Source organism: Vanacampus margaritifer, chromosome 7 (assembly GCF_051991255.1).
Source record: "Vanacampus margaritifer isolate UIUO_Vmar chromosome 7, RoL_Vmar_1.0, whole genome shotgun sequence".
In the NCBI taxonomy this organism is placed as follows: Eukaryota; Metazoa; Chordata; class Actinopteri; order Syngnathiformes; family Syngnathidae; genus Vanacampus; species Vanacampus margaritifer.
Window position 1 is genome coordinate 27102473 of NC_135438.1, and position 13264 is coordinate 27115736.

A 13264-nucleotide genomic window follows, 5' to 3' on the forward strand; every position below is an offset into this window, starting at 1 on the left:
GAAAATGATCGATCTTTTTTCAGATGGGGGAATTACTGGTCTGTCTGTGTATATCATCGCGAAGGACACAAACAGTCCATGTTGAATTAAATACAGAATTATATGTTAGTCTCAATGTGATAACTATATAGTCTGTGAGAATGAATGAATTCACAGGAGGACAATTGATGATTGGTGATTGGACCTACAGACATGGAAGAGAGTAAGTTTTGGCAGAGACGGCGAAAATAAGGTGAATATGTTCTATTTTATCTCTCCCCAGGGTGCTCACGGTCCGGACGTGACGGCCCTAGGGTCAGATGTTATTTTATGATTTTACTTGCTGGTGATAGTTGCATTTATTTTATGGCTGGAAGCATATTCATGCCATATCTATAACAGTAAACATTATGATAAAACATTTCATTAATCATTATAAGCTGTAGAAAAAATTGGCCTCGTCAGATTTGAATTGGCTATAAGATTTTCATTGTTGCATTAATGAATGTGCTTAGGTCATTAAACTCAGCCAAAGGCTGGATTTTGATTGTATGTCACAACAAACAGAATTTTTCCCCAGGACGGACCTACAGAACTTCACTAACATTTACTAACTCCAAACTAACAAAAAACTACCAGATGCTCTGTCAAAAAGAAGGGATGTGAATATGTATGTTTATTAGTGACTAAATGAAAATGTTCTGCACCCAGATGAGGTGATGGAGAGGTCAATCTGGTCCAGTTCACTGGGGGTTAGGGTTAGGGTTCCACATCTTGCCTATCAGACCTGCCGGGTCCGCCTTCTACTCAACCCCCACCAACGGGAGCGACCTGACGAGTCGGCTGGAAGGCCAGGCCTGTTTCCAGTGTCCACCTGACGACCTGCTCTCGCTGAGGACATCATTCAATGGAGATTGGAGGCACGTGTCCTTTTCCGGGCATCATTCCACAAGGGTTGAGTCACACCTTGGGAAGACAAATCCCGGTGATCCATCCTTGCATCTCTGGCAGTTGACGTGGGTTCTAAAAGAGCTGAAGGACCCATCCATCCATCCATTTTCTTGACCGCTTGTCCTCACAAGGGTCGTGGGGGTACTGGAGCCTATCCCAGCTGGCTTCGGGCAGTAAGCGGGGTACACCCTGAACGGGTTGCCAGCCAATCGCAGAGCTGAAGGACCCTCTTAAATAAAAATAAAAATGCAAGAACAAAAACGGAACTGACAAACATCCTTCTCATTCAACAAAGAACTTCATCGCTCAAAACAAAAACACGTCTTCAATTGCGTCTTCAATTGCGGTTACATCAGGACACTCTTTCTCATATTGACTGTCATGCCAATCCGGTAGTTCTGGGATCCCCTCGCCACAACTTTGAACATAACCACAACACATCGTCTTCATATATGATGTGCTTATTTTACTGAAAAAATCTTTTAATGAATCACATTGCTCTTGACATATGACTAACCTTCTCTCCTGCTAAAAGAAAGTTTTCATTTTCTCTTATTCTAATATTGCACCAGCCATTGCGACGATGAAGATCCCGCTGGAATCTTTTGGTAAAAATGTTTAAATGTTTAGTTATTGGGCTTTTTCAAGCCCAAAGGGGAGACTGTTAACATTATTAACATTTTTAATTCTTTATTTCATATTTTAACTATGTTGAATTTAGTTATAGATGTGTAGAGCAGGTGTAATAATGTTAAACTCAGTATAACTTGACCTTAACCTATCTGGTACCTTGTTTTTGTCTAAAATTTCTTCTCAGTGTCCTGCGTGAGAACATATTCTATTCGTGAGAGAGAAAGCACAGCACACACAGTTCCCACAACTATACTACATTAGGAGATGTCAAGTTCAATCTGTTTGTGAGATTTTGTTTTGGGAAAAAAGTACGAACTGGTACACTGAAGAATATGTTGTGTCTAAAAGATGAACACAGGTGCGAACTGTGTACTGAGATTCTGTTTTCTTCTCTGTTTTCCTTCTGTTATGTAACATTGTGAGAACCAATCTGTTTTTCTTATTCATGGGAGGAGAAAAAGGCGTTTTGCTTTCAAACTCGGATTGTATAAAGAGCTCTCTCTCGCAAGGGAGGGAGCCCGCACTCTTGGATTGACACACTCTTTACGTGATATTCAATTTGTGTGACCGGAGATCTCTGTAATAAATCATCCTTCGAAGGAGCCTTTGTCACAAAGAAGTCTCATCTCCAATTTTTGGAACACGCAAAAGATGACAAATTATATCATCATTTAACATTCTCCTAATAAAATATTGTTTGGGGCCCCAGTTTGGTCTTTTGCTATTCTTTGATGATTTTAGCTGTGTTCTGGGTCATTATCCTGTTGTAGGATCTGCAACTGAGACCAAGCTTTCTGACACTGGGCACCACATTTATTTCTAGAATACTTCTATAGTCTTGAGACTGTGTTGTACCTTGCACATTATTCAAGACATCCAATACCAGATGCAGAAATTCAGCCCTAGAAGAATACAGTTGTACCTGCTTTTGATGTCCAGGCTGGCTCAAATTAGGATAGGGTTAACTGACACACTTTCCAACAATCCAAGAGTCCACAATGAAAGCTCAAATAGTGTATTGTGATCAAAACTATTTCCAACCGATTCACAATTCACAGTTCCAAGCGATCCAAAACACAAAATGTATGCAAAATGCAAAGTGGTAAGTAAATGCAAAAGTGGTCGAAAAGAACCCACCTTGCACGTTGCACGCCTCTTTTCACACCTGCCGTGCGTTTGCTAATCAATGGCAACATAAGCCTGCCATACCTTAATAACACAAAGGGGCGTCATCCTTCCAAATTCCAAATATTCCAAAACTTTAATATATACAATGGGTTTACAATTATAGAACACAACATTGAGCCTAAACTATAAACAAAGAACTGTCAAACCTAAAATATCTCAAATAAAGCAATGTGGCTCCAAGAAAAGTATATAAGTACTTGAGTAGTATCATGGAATGAGTCCAAATTTATAGTGAATATTAGCACTAGATGAGGCTTCTTCTTTTCTTTTCTTTTCTTTTTTTACCTCTTCCTATTCTCTTTGAACATTCAACCTCTGATGAACAAAGTTCCCCCCCCCCTTGTGTTCATTTCCCCCCCATTTTTTTTTTAAATTATAAATATGTTACGTTTCTGTATGTTCAATCAATCGCTACTTATAAAGGTATAGTTGTTGTTGCTAAATAGCTATTGAAGTTATTTCAGTGTGTCTGTGTCTGGATATCATTCGGTTTTGAGGGCTTTGAGAGCGCTGACTGAAATGAGGCAGTGCAGGAGAATAGCACCAATATCACAGAGCAGCAGCAGCAGTATCACGCTCCAGCAGTATTCCTGTAATAGACAGGTGCTATGTTATTGACTAGTATGATGTCACTGTCACAATATGCATTATGTTACTCATGTTTGCTACAAGCTGTGTTTGAAAGTAAACAAGCAACTGTAGTTTTCTAACAGCCGATAGGTCGTTCATCGGTGAGTAACACATAAAGAAAGATTGGTTCAATTCTCTAGTGGGATGGAGGAAAAAATGTCTAACTCAGTTAAGTCGACCACCAAAATTTGTTGACAAAAATTTCTGAAAACCATATGTGTACTGCCCGGAACTATGTTTGGCCATTGCCTGTTTAGATATTTGTTGCAGACATCGTACAGTATGCACTCAGTCAATGTAATTGTTGCGATGGACGATTACACAAAAAGATTAGCAATGTTTGGGGTAGATTTAAAATAAAAAAAATAAAAAATTAAGTTTTACAGTATGTAAATACTGCAAAGCGGAGCTTGGGTAGCAACATTTACAACATTTTAGCACCAACTCATCCTTCCCCAAATCTCCACGATGCTGTGCTAAAATCCTCACAGTCGGATCTCCTAGGAGCCATACCATTGGATATATGGGTTAAAGTCACCAAAGTAGGAAAAAAGCTCCTTGATGGAGCCCGGGAGTGGCTGAGACCTGCCTGGTATTCCTAAAGGCCCTGGATGTTGTGGGATGGTCTTCAGGATTGTCAGACTTTACTTGGGAGTTTGAGACCTCCGGCCTGCTAATCCCGAGGCACCCCTTAATTAATGGAAAACATGTCGGTGGAATTGAAGAGGTCTTCAAAGTGTCCACAATGTGAACTGTTTTCCCCTTCAGGGGGCCAAAGAGACTTGACAGGACTCCATCAGCTTGACAGAATCCCCACCTCCGATGTCCACCAAAGGGTTCAGGGATTTCTACCCCAAAACCCAAAAGGCACAAAGACCTTACAGCTCTGGCTGGATGCCTCAACAATGAAGGCATGAAACATGGCCTACAGGGACTCAGTGTCTCCCACATCCCCTGGGACATGGCCAACGTTTTGCTGGAGGTGGGAATTGAAATTCCTGCTGACGAGGTGCTCTATTAGACATTTCCAGCAGACCTTCACATTATTTTTAGGTTTGCTTGATCGGACTGTCATAGGACCAATATACCATTAGGTGGTGATCAATTGAAAACTCACCCCCTCTCTTCACCACAATGTCCAAGACATGCCCAAGGTTTGATTTAGCTTTTTTTTTTGCTTTTTTTTTGAGGAGCATATTTGCCAAGTAATGGTGTAATTTGAGCAGCAACTTTGTAATATTGAGGAGCAGTTTTTTTTGCGGGTTAATCCCGGTGAGGGGTCGGGTGCATAGTGGGCTGGGCGGCAGCCAAGGGCAGGGACCTTGGTGGTCCGATCCCCGGCTACAGAAACTAGCTCTTGGGACATGGAATGCGGTCAGTGAGGCAAAAACTCAGACATGGAGGAGTTCGGTGAGGCCATGGGAAACGACTTCCGGATGGCTTTGAAGAAATTCTTCTCCACCTTCCGGCGTTTCAGGAGAGGAAAACAGTGTACCATTAACACTGTGTATAGTGGAGATGGGGTGCTGCTGACCTCGACTCAGGACGTTGTGAATCGGTGGGGAAAATACTTCGAAGACCTCCGCAATTCCACCGACACGTCTTCCTTTGAGGAAGCAGGGTCTGGGGACTCTGAGGTGGGCTCTCCTATCTCTGGGGACGAAGTCACTGAGGTGGTTGGAAAGCTCCGGCAAGGCCCCGGAGGTGGATGAGATCCGCCCGGAGTTCCTAAAGGCTCTGGATTTTGTGGGGCTGTCGTGGTTGACATGCCTCTACAATTCACATGGACATCGGGGACAGTGCCCCTGGATTGGCAGATCGGGGTGGCCTCCCTGGTAAGGTCTATTCAGGGGTGCTGGAGAGCAGGGTCCGTCTGGAAGTCGAATCTCTGATTCAGGAGGAGCAGTGTGGTTTTTGTCCTGGACGTGGAACAGTGGACCAGCTCTACTACCGTCGGCAGGGTCCTTCAGTTCACCCAACCAGTCAACATATATTTTGTGGACTTGAAGAAGGTGTTCAACCGTTTCCTTTGAGGAGTCCTGTGGGGTCTACTTTCACTGCTTTGGGAGTACGGGGTACCGAGAACCCTGATATGGGCTGTTCGGTCCCTTCACAACCGATGTCAGAGTTGGTCTGCATTGCTGGCAGTAAGTCAGATTTGTTTCCAGTGAGGGTTGTACTCTACCAAGGTTGCCCATTGTCACCTATTCTGTTCACAAATTTATGGATAGACTCCGAAGCACTGAGGGGGTCCGGTTTGGTAGCCTCAGCATTACATCTCTGCTTTGTGCAGATGACTTATTTAAGCCACAATCTCCAACTCTCACTGTAGTGGTTCACAACCGAGTGTGAAGCGGTTGAGATGTGGATCAGCACCTCCAAATCCGAGACCATGGTCCTCAGTCGGAAAAGCGTGGTGTGCTCTCTCCTGGTCGGGGAAAAGATCCTGCCCCGAGTGGAAGACTTCAAGTATCTTAGGGTCTTGTTCACGAGTGAGGGCAGGATGGAACGACAGGCGAATCGGTGCAAACGTCTGCAGTGATGCGGGCTCTGTATCGGTCTGTGGTGGTGAAGAAGGAGGCAAAGCTCTCGATTTAGTGGTCGATCTACGTCTCTGCTGAACCTTGCCAACCACTGCTGCTGTGTTGGTGTGCCATGTAAGGTCTACACTAACATGCACCCCCAAATATTTGGAGGAGACCCTCTCCACAGGAACCACATCTATATGTAGTGGGGCAGGGTTGCTTCTCTTCCTCCTCCAGTCTAGCAGCATCTCTTTGGTTTTACTGGTGTTCAGCCTGAGGTTATTCGTTGAGCACCAGCATGTCGGACTCTGGACCTCCTCCCCGTATAATGTCTCATCACCATTGGAAAAAAAGACCCACCACTGCAATGTCTCCTGTAAAATTTCACTATGAAATCTGAGTGGTGGGCGGGGACACAGTCATGGGTGTACAAGGCACACAGGAAGGGGTTCAGCATGCAGCCCTGGGAGGAACTAGTGTCAGGGTAGAGGATGTATGACAACCCACTCTCCCCTGCTGTGGGCGGTCTGTCAGCAAGCTGTAAATCCAGTTACAAGTGGGGGCTGGGAAGTTCAAATTAGTCAGCTTTCTGATTTGAATACTTAGCAAGATGGTGTTAAATGTTGAGCTAAAATAAAAAAAGTAGTCTGACGTAATTCCCCTGTTGCTCGCGGTGGTATGGTGGACAGTAGTGATTGCATCAGCGCTGTGTTGAATAGTATTGAATGATTTGGAATTAGGGCTGGGCGATATGGCCCAAAAAAAAAAAAAAAATATATAATATATATATATATAATATATATATGTAATATAATATATAAAATAAAAATATAAAAACTTTTCTCCAGTCATTCAGGACAATTACAATTTTAATCGATTTTAATCTAATAAACTCAAAAAAAAGTTTATTTAAAGGTGCCATTTATTCAAAAATAATTCTTGTGCAAAATGTTCAGACAACAATAATGTATACGATACTAAATCAGTTCTAACATTAACTTAACATTCAGTTAACAAAATTACAACTCACAATAACATCTGGATGTAACAGAACATGTAAAACAGAACAGTCTCAGTGCATTCATTTAGTTCCAGATGGTAAAAAACAGACCAGTCCAGTCAGTGTTTTTAAAGCATTCCTGGAGCTGGTTGAGTGGTCCCTCATGCCAGATTTTAACAGTTATCATAGCTGGTAGATTTGTCTGGCTGCCAATCAAAGAATGCGTCCCCCTGACTGTCTGACAGCCGGGCATGCGCCTGAATTCATTTGAGTTGATGACTTTTTGGCTCACAACACAAAGCAAAAAATTAACCAAGCAAGAGCTCATAGCTCAAAAAACTTTTCAGCACTCGTAAGTCAATGGTACCACTGTACTTGATTTCCCATCTTTCACGTTTTGATGTAGAAAAGGCATTCTGATGGCATCAATAAACTTACAAGCAGGACATCCCCAGGACAACCATATTCATCTCTGGACACTGAAGGACATGGATCTTTGCTGTTTACATTGCTGAGGTGGAAGCAGTAAAGGCAGAAGGCAAGCAGTGCACTCAGCAAGCCAACTCCATTACTGCAGGCAGAACCTTGAAGCTGCAGAGTGGATAGAGTGAGACACATTTAAATACTTTTATTTTATGTACATGTGATAATGCAATATTATGAATTAAACTATATGACGCATTTTCTGGATAAATTGAATTTGAAATGCTGAATGAAAAAAAAAAGAAATATGTGGAATCATATTGAATGATGTGGAGTTTTGTCGAAAGATATGGAACTGTGTTGAATAGTATTGAATGATTTGGAATTAGGGCTGGGCGATATGGCCCAAAAATAAAATCTCTTTTTTGTCATTCAGGACAATTACAATTTTAATCGATTTTAATCTAATAAACTCAAAAAAAGTTTATTTAAAGGTGTCATTCAAAAATAATTATTGTGCAAAATGTTCAGACAACAATAATGTATACGATACTAAATCAGTTCTAACATATAAACTTAACATTCAGTTAACAAAATCACAACTCACAATAACATCTGGATGTAACAGAACATAAGAACTACAGCTTTTAATAATCCAGAAGACAAAATTCGATTTAACAATTTAGCAAATTTTTAACGATTAGATTTTCAAAATGACAATTAATCGAATTAATTTGATTTATTGCCCAGCCCTATTTGGAATGATATTAAAAGTTGTTAATACGATGTAGAATTATCTTGAATGGTAGTGGTAAAATGCATGCATCGAAAGATGTAGAATTATATTTAATTTTATTTAATTGTATGTAATTAGGTGACTGCGATTGGCTGGCAACCAGTTCAGGGTGTACCCCGCCTACTGCCCGAAGCCGGCTGGGATAGGCTCCAGCGCCCCCCGTGACCCTTGTGAGGAAAAGCGGTTAAGGAAATGGATGGATGGAATTAGGTGAAATGATATTGGTGAAAATGTGCAAGATGTGAGTGAAAAATGTAAAATATGTAGAATTGTGGGAATGTTGAAAATCACTCCCAAGGTGAACAGAACCAGAAAAACATCTGCACAAGCTATGGCTTATTTTCAATGCATTGCCTTTGTCTTCTATGGGAACATTGCCGATAGCAATCTAGCAATAGCTACAATAGAATTACCATCTAGTTTCTTAGTGCTCCGCTCAAACTTTGATCGCCGCAAAGAGTTTCACAATGGGCGTGGATCGCTGTCTGGACTTGTAGCAGACATTGAAGTTTGGTCTCTGTATTATTCTCAATAATCAGGCCTGTATTCATTTATTTATCCACACATATTAAGTTTAGCAGAGCGCTAATGCAATGACGTCACAGACTTGTACTATTTCATGAAGTCATGTACGTCATTGCGTGGCAGCCACCCATTGTTTAGATACAGAAACCAAAGTTGAAAACTGGTTAAATAGTAACTATTCCTAAATGTTACCTGAAGCACTCATCTTCTTTTCATTGTACTTTTTTTTAAATTATTTATCCATCCATCCATTATCTACCACTTATTAAGAGACGGGTCGCGGGGGCAGCAGTTTTAGCAGGGAAGCCCAGACTTTCCTCTCCCCAGCCATTTCAACTAGCTCAACCGGGATCCCAAAGTGTTCCCAGGCCAGCCGAGAGACATAGTCTCTCTAGCGTCTCTGGGTTGTCCCCGGGGCCTCCCGTCAGTGGGACATGCCCAGAACACCTCTCCAAGGAGGCGTCCAGGAGGCACCCGAACCAGATGACCGAGCCACCTCAGATGGCTCCTCTCAACGTGGAGAAGCAGCGGCTGAGTCCGGTCACCATACTCCACAACATTGCTCCATGTGCTGTGCATAGATCCACACAACAGCAGAAACTTGGAAAATTATTTTTTCCCCCTGTTCGCTAGCCCACAAGCTAATGAGCTCACTCGCTCAATTCATCTTTTAATTGTACATTTAATTAGATACTTATCTATTAATAACCTAAACTGAGAATGGTGTAATAATACGTGAAGTATTTTGATTCTAATTTTGCAGTTGATTCTGATTTTTGGGGGATTATTTTGCTTAGTTGTCTTACCAAAAGTCTTCTGGGATTTCTCTTATTTGCCATGGTAAATGATCCACCAGCAACAATCTGTAAAACAACACACACACACACACACACTAACTAAACTAATTTTCCAGGGGTCAATAGTTTTTCAGTCGATGACTCCTTGAATTTTATCACCGAATTCTGAGTACGCGCGCTAAAGATGGCTGGGTGCCACTGTACTTCAATTGTTGCTTGTTTGTGAATTTATGACTTTAGAAAGGAAAAGCATGATCCATTGTTTTGAGATGTGTTCACCGTTTAAGACATCAAACATCATTACATTAAGAGTGTAGGCACATTTAGTCAAATTTACAATGAAGAAACAGCTTTAGAATGTAAATATGGAGGTTTTACATCATAGTGTATAACAATGATAATTCAAGAACAAAGCCATATTACACATCAGAAATATCTTCTTTTGTTTTTTTAAAAAAAAAAAACTTCCATATTCTTTAATTAGATTATTGTACTTAAAACCAAGGAACACCTGTATCAGAACCACGGGAAGAGAATTGTATGGAGAAGAGAAAAACTAGCATGTTTTGGTTCCTTGGTGTTGGGTTTTTGTGTGTTCTTGTTTTTTGGCTGTGTGATCTGTGTTTTGTTATGCTGTCCCTGGCCGTTTCTCAATATGCGTTCTTGTCTGTACTTACGTCCTTGTGATCTTGTGAAACGTCATCAGTTGCGGTCGAAGTAATGTTCCAATTGAAAGTATGCAAAAAGCCATAAGGGTTGAGCAAAGAACGGACGGAATACCCGGATGTTGTTCTTACTACGAACTTCCTGGTTCTGACGTAACTGTGTACCACGTGACTAGATGTTATATAGTTATGAGTAATAAAGAAGTATCAATATAGGATTATATTGGGGAAAAAAAGGTTCTGGAAAGACACCGATGTGAGTTGCAGGTTTTTTTCTGATTCTGCTGAAATTGTGGTACATCCAGGGATGGACTGCGCTCCAAATTCAGCCCGGGAATTTTAGTTGGAGAGGCCCTCAATGCGCATGAAAAAAAAGTATTTTTTTTTCTCTTGACGCGTTTCAACGTTCCAAATACAAAACAATAAGCGGTGACAGTGAATTTAGGTCTCATCATTTTTGTGGTACAAACTGAAGAGAATCTTATGACGTTGACCTTCAAAGCACTTTAAGATGCCATGTTGATGCCTGCCTTACTAAACTTGGTATACAAATGTTAACGTTGCACAAATACTAGCCTATGGGTGACAGAATCAACCAAGACAGCTACTGTGACTGTACTAAAATGTGAACTACTTTTCAAAAACTTAAACATGGCCTAATAGTGGCCTTAACAGCTGATGTTTCTGCTGCTATGATAATGATAAATGTATATATAATTATAATAAATAATATTAACTATTGTGTTCTTAATACACATAGCAAGCAATGTAAGAAAAAAAAACACACACATAAATGTTCCCCCAAACACACACACACAAACACACAGGCTTATGTGAAAGTAATCCAGCTAATTTGTCCACATATCAAACAATATAGAAGTTCCGTCTAGTGCGGCCCGTGCTCTCCTGTGGGTTGATGAGCTTGTGCGCTAGTGTTTGTAGTTAATTGGCTGCTGCAGCGCTGCTTATTATTGGCCACAAAGCAACAATCCGACGGACCATGAATGGTAAAATAAAATTTAATCGAGTATAAAAATAGATAGCTTTCTTCATTCATAAATATTCGACATAACTTCACGTAACAATGCACGTCACAGTATGCCGCTATATCCCTGCATGAAATTATACAGAGAACTACTGAACTGTATGAAATGCTTATGAAATCAGATAAAAACCATAAATGAAGCAAAATTGTTTGCAGTAGGTCAAAATGAGTTTTGTGGACCAAAATTTTAAAAAATGCTATCATTATACGCCATTTTCGTTATTGACTTTAGCCTCGAACGCTTTCAGGTCGGAACTGGAAAAAAAACAACTTGGATTTATCCGTCTTGCGACCATCCTCGAATGCAACATTACAAACGTGATGCTGGTGGGTGGCAGCAACGCACATGCCGTGCCCAGTCTGCCGGAAATGAAAGAAGAACAAAGAAGAAGAACAAACGTGATGCTCCTCCGCTGCCATTCGTTCCTTGGAAGTATGAAATGCATCTTGAGATATTTTCCCAGCCAAGCCTTTAACAAGCAACAACCAATGCATCTTTGTTTTAAGCAAGCAAAAAAGAACGACATCTGGGAATTCTGTGTGGTCTTGGCTTATGCATACTTTCGATTGGACCAGTAGTTGGGCAGCCATTGATGATGTCTCACGAAATCACAAGGACGTAAGTAAGGTTTTTAACCGATGTATGTTGTACAAACACATTTTGAAACATCGAAATAGTAGTACAAATTAATTGAAAGCTAGTCACATGATATAACTGCTATGAATTACGGAAATACGCCAATGAGATATGCGTGCTTGAGAAGTATATTCTTGAGACCGGGCTTACCAAGAACCTACTCGTGTGTCAAAAGAATGTACTTTGTGTTCTTGATATTGAGAAACGGCACTTGTGTCCTTCCCTTGTCTCGTCAAGTTTTATGTGGTCTACCTGTGTTTGCCTGCCATTCCTCGTGTGTCAACCAATCAGTGCCCTCAGCCAGTTGTGTCTTATGTCAATTATTGTTGGTGTATTTAGTCCTTTGTTTTCTGTCAGTCCGTGTTGGTCCATTGTATGTGTCAGTGTTATTATGTCTTGTCATTCCCACACGTCTTGCCATTAGTGGTGGCCGGATCGATCCAAATATCGATATTATCAATAGTGTTGTTCCGATACCAGTATTGGGAGAGGCCACGATACTGCATTAAAACAGTGGTAGCGGCTTCGGCAAGTACTAACAACTCACATGCTGATACCATTATTTCGCTAATATAGGACTTTGGATGCAGCATCTTGTGTCTTGCTCGTGCATGACTGTCATGTTCATTCAACCTAGAACATTTAAAAATATACAGACACAAGGACTGGAAGACAAAACTTCTTGGGAAACTTACAAGGAGAGCAGAGAGTTGGCTCCCAAAACCCCTCTGCCGAATCTCTTGCTCTCCTCTCTTTTTATTTAGTTAGGTGGACCCTAGGTTACAAGAAAGCGTTGCACCTCTAAAGTGGGTGGGGAAATATGCAATGGTGCAATGCTGCATTGTCTCAAACACATTTGCCTGCTTGGGTGTGAGTGTAAGCGTATAAGCATGTGGTTATCTTGTCAGCAGCTACAAACACCGAAAGTTCCATCAGCGTCCTTATTTTTGGGCGTAGTTCTTCTTTTGATCTTTGGCCCAGACCGCGTGACTCATCATAAACACAATCACACAGGCTAGAGCTCTGAAGCAGTTCATTTAAAGTTCACATGTATAAAAAGCATTTTAGCAAATATATGATAACTTATATACACTTTTATTGGAACATTGACATTTACTTATGTGCGACGTGTTCACTGCATGCCGAGCCAAGATTGGCCCTTGAATGCTCTGAACCAATGGCAGGGCAGCTTTTTCATGTAAAACAAACAAACAAACAAACAGGTATCGGTACGATATCGGCCAATTCTGCTAAACTGGGTATTGGAATCGGGGCCCAAAAACGGTATCAGAACAACTCTAATTATCGATACCAAGTCGGTATCGATATTGGATCGATAGTGGCACTATAATATCGATCTAGTAGTTTAGTTTCAGTTTGGTTCTTTTATGCACTGCTGCGGTTTGGTCAACGTGACAGGCACGTCACAGTCGCCACAGGCAGACTTGCTCTCCCTCCTCTCCTCCTGTG

At 41.2% G+C, this 13264-nt stretch overlaps 1 long non-coding RNA gene across 1 annotated transcript in view; it reads right to left on the reverse strand.

Annotated features, from left to right (window-relative positions):
- Positions 1 to 3111: 3111 nt before the first annotated feature.
- Positions 3112 to 13264, reverse strand: part of LOC144055083 (uncharacterized) — a 31130-nt gene continuing 20977 nt past the window's right edge. The window contains exons 4-6 of the long non-coding RNA XR_013294760.1: positions 9457 to 9513; positions 7345 to 7497; positions 3112 to 3341 (exon numbers count right to left, since the gene is read on the reverse strand). This is a non-coding gene — a long non-coding RNA (uncharacterized LOC144055083). The remainder of the gene's footprint in view (positions 3342 to 7344; positions 7498 to 9456; positions 9514 to 13264) is intronic.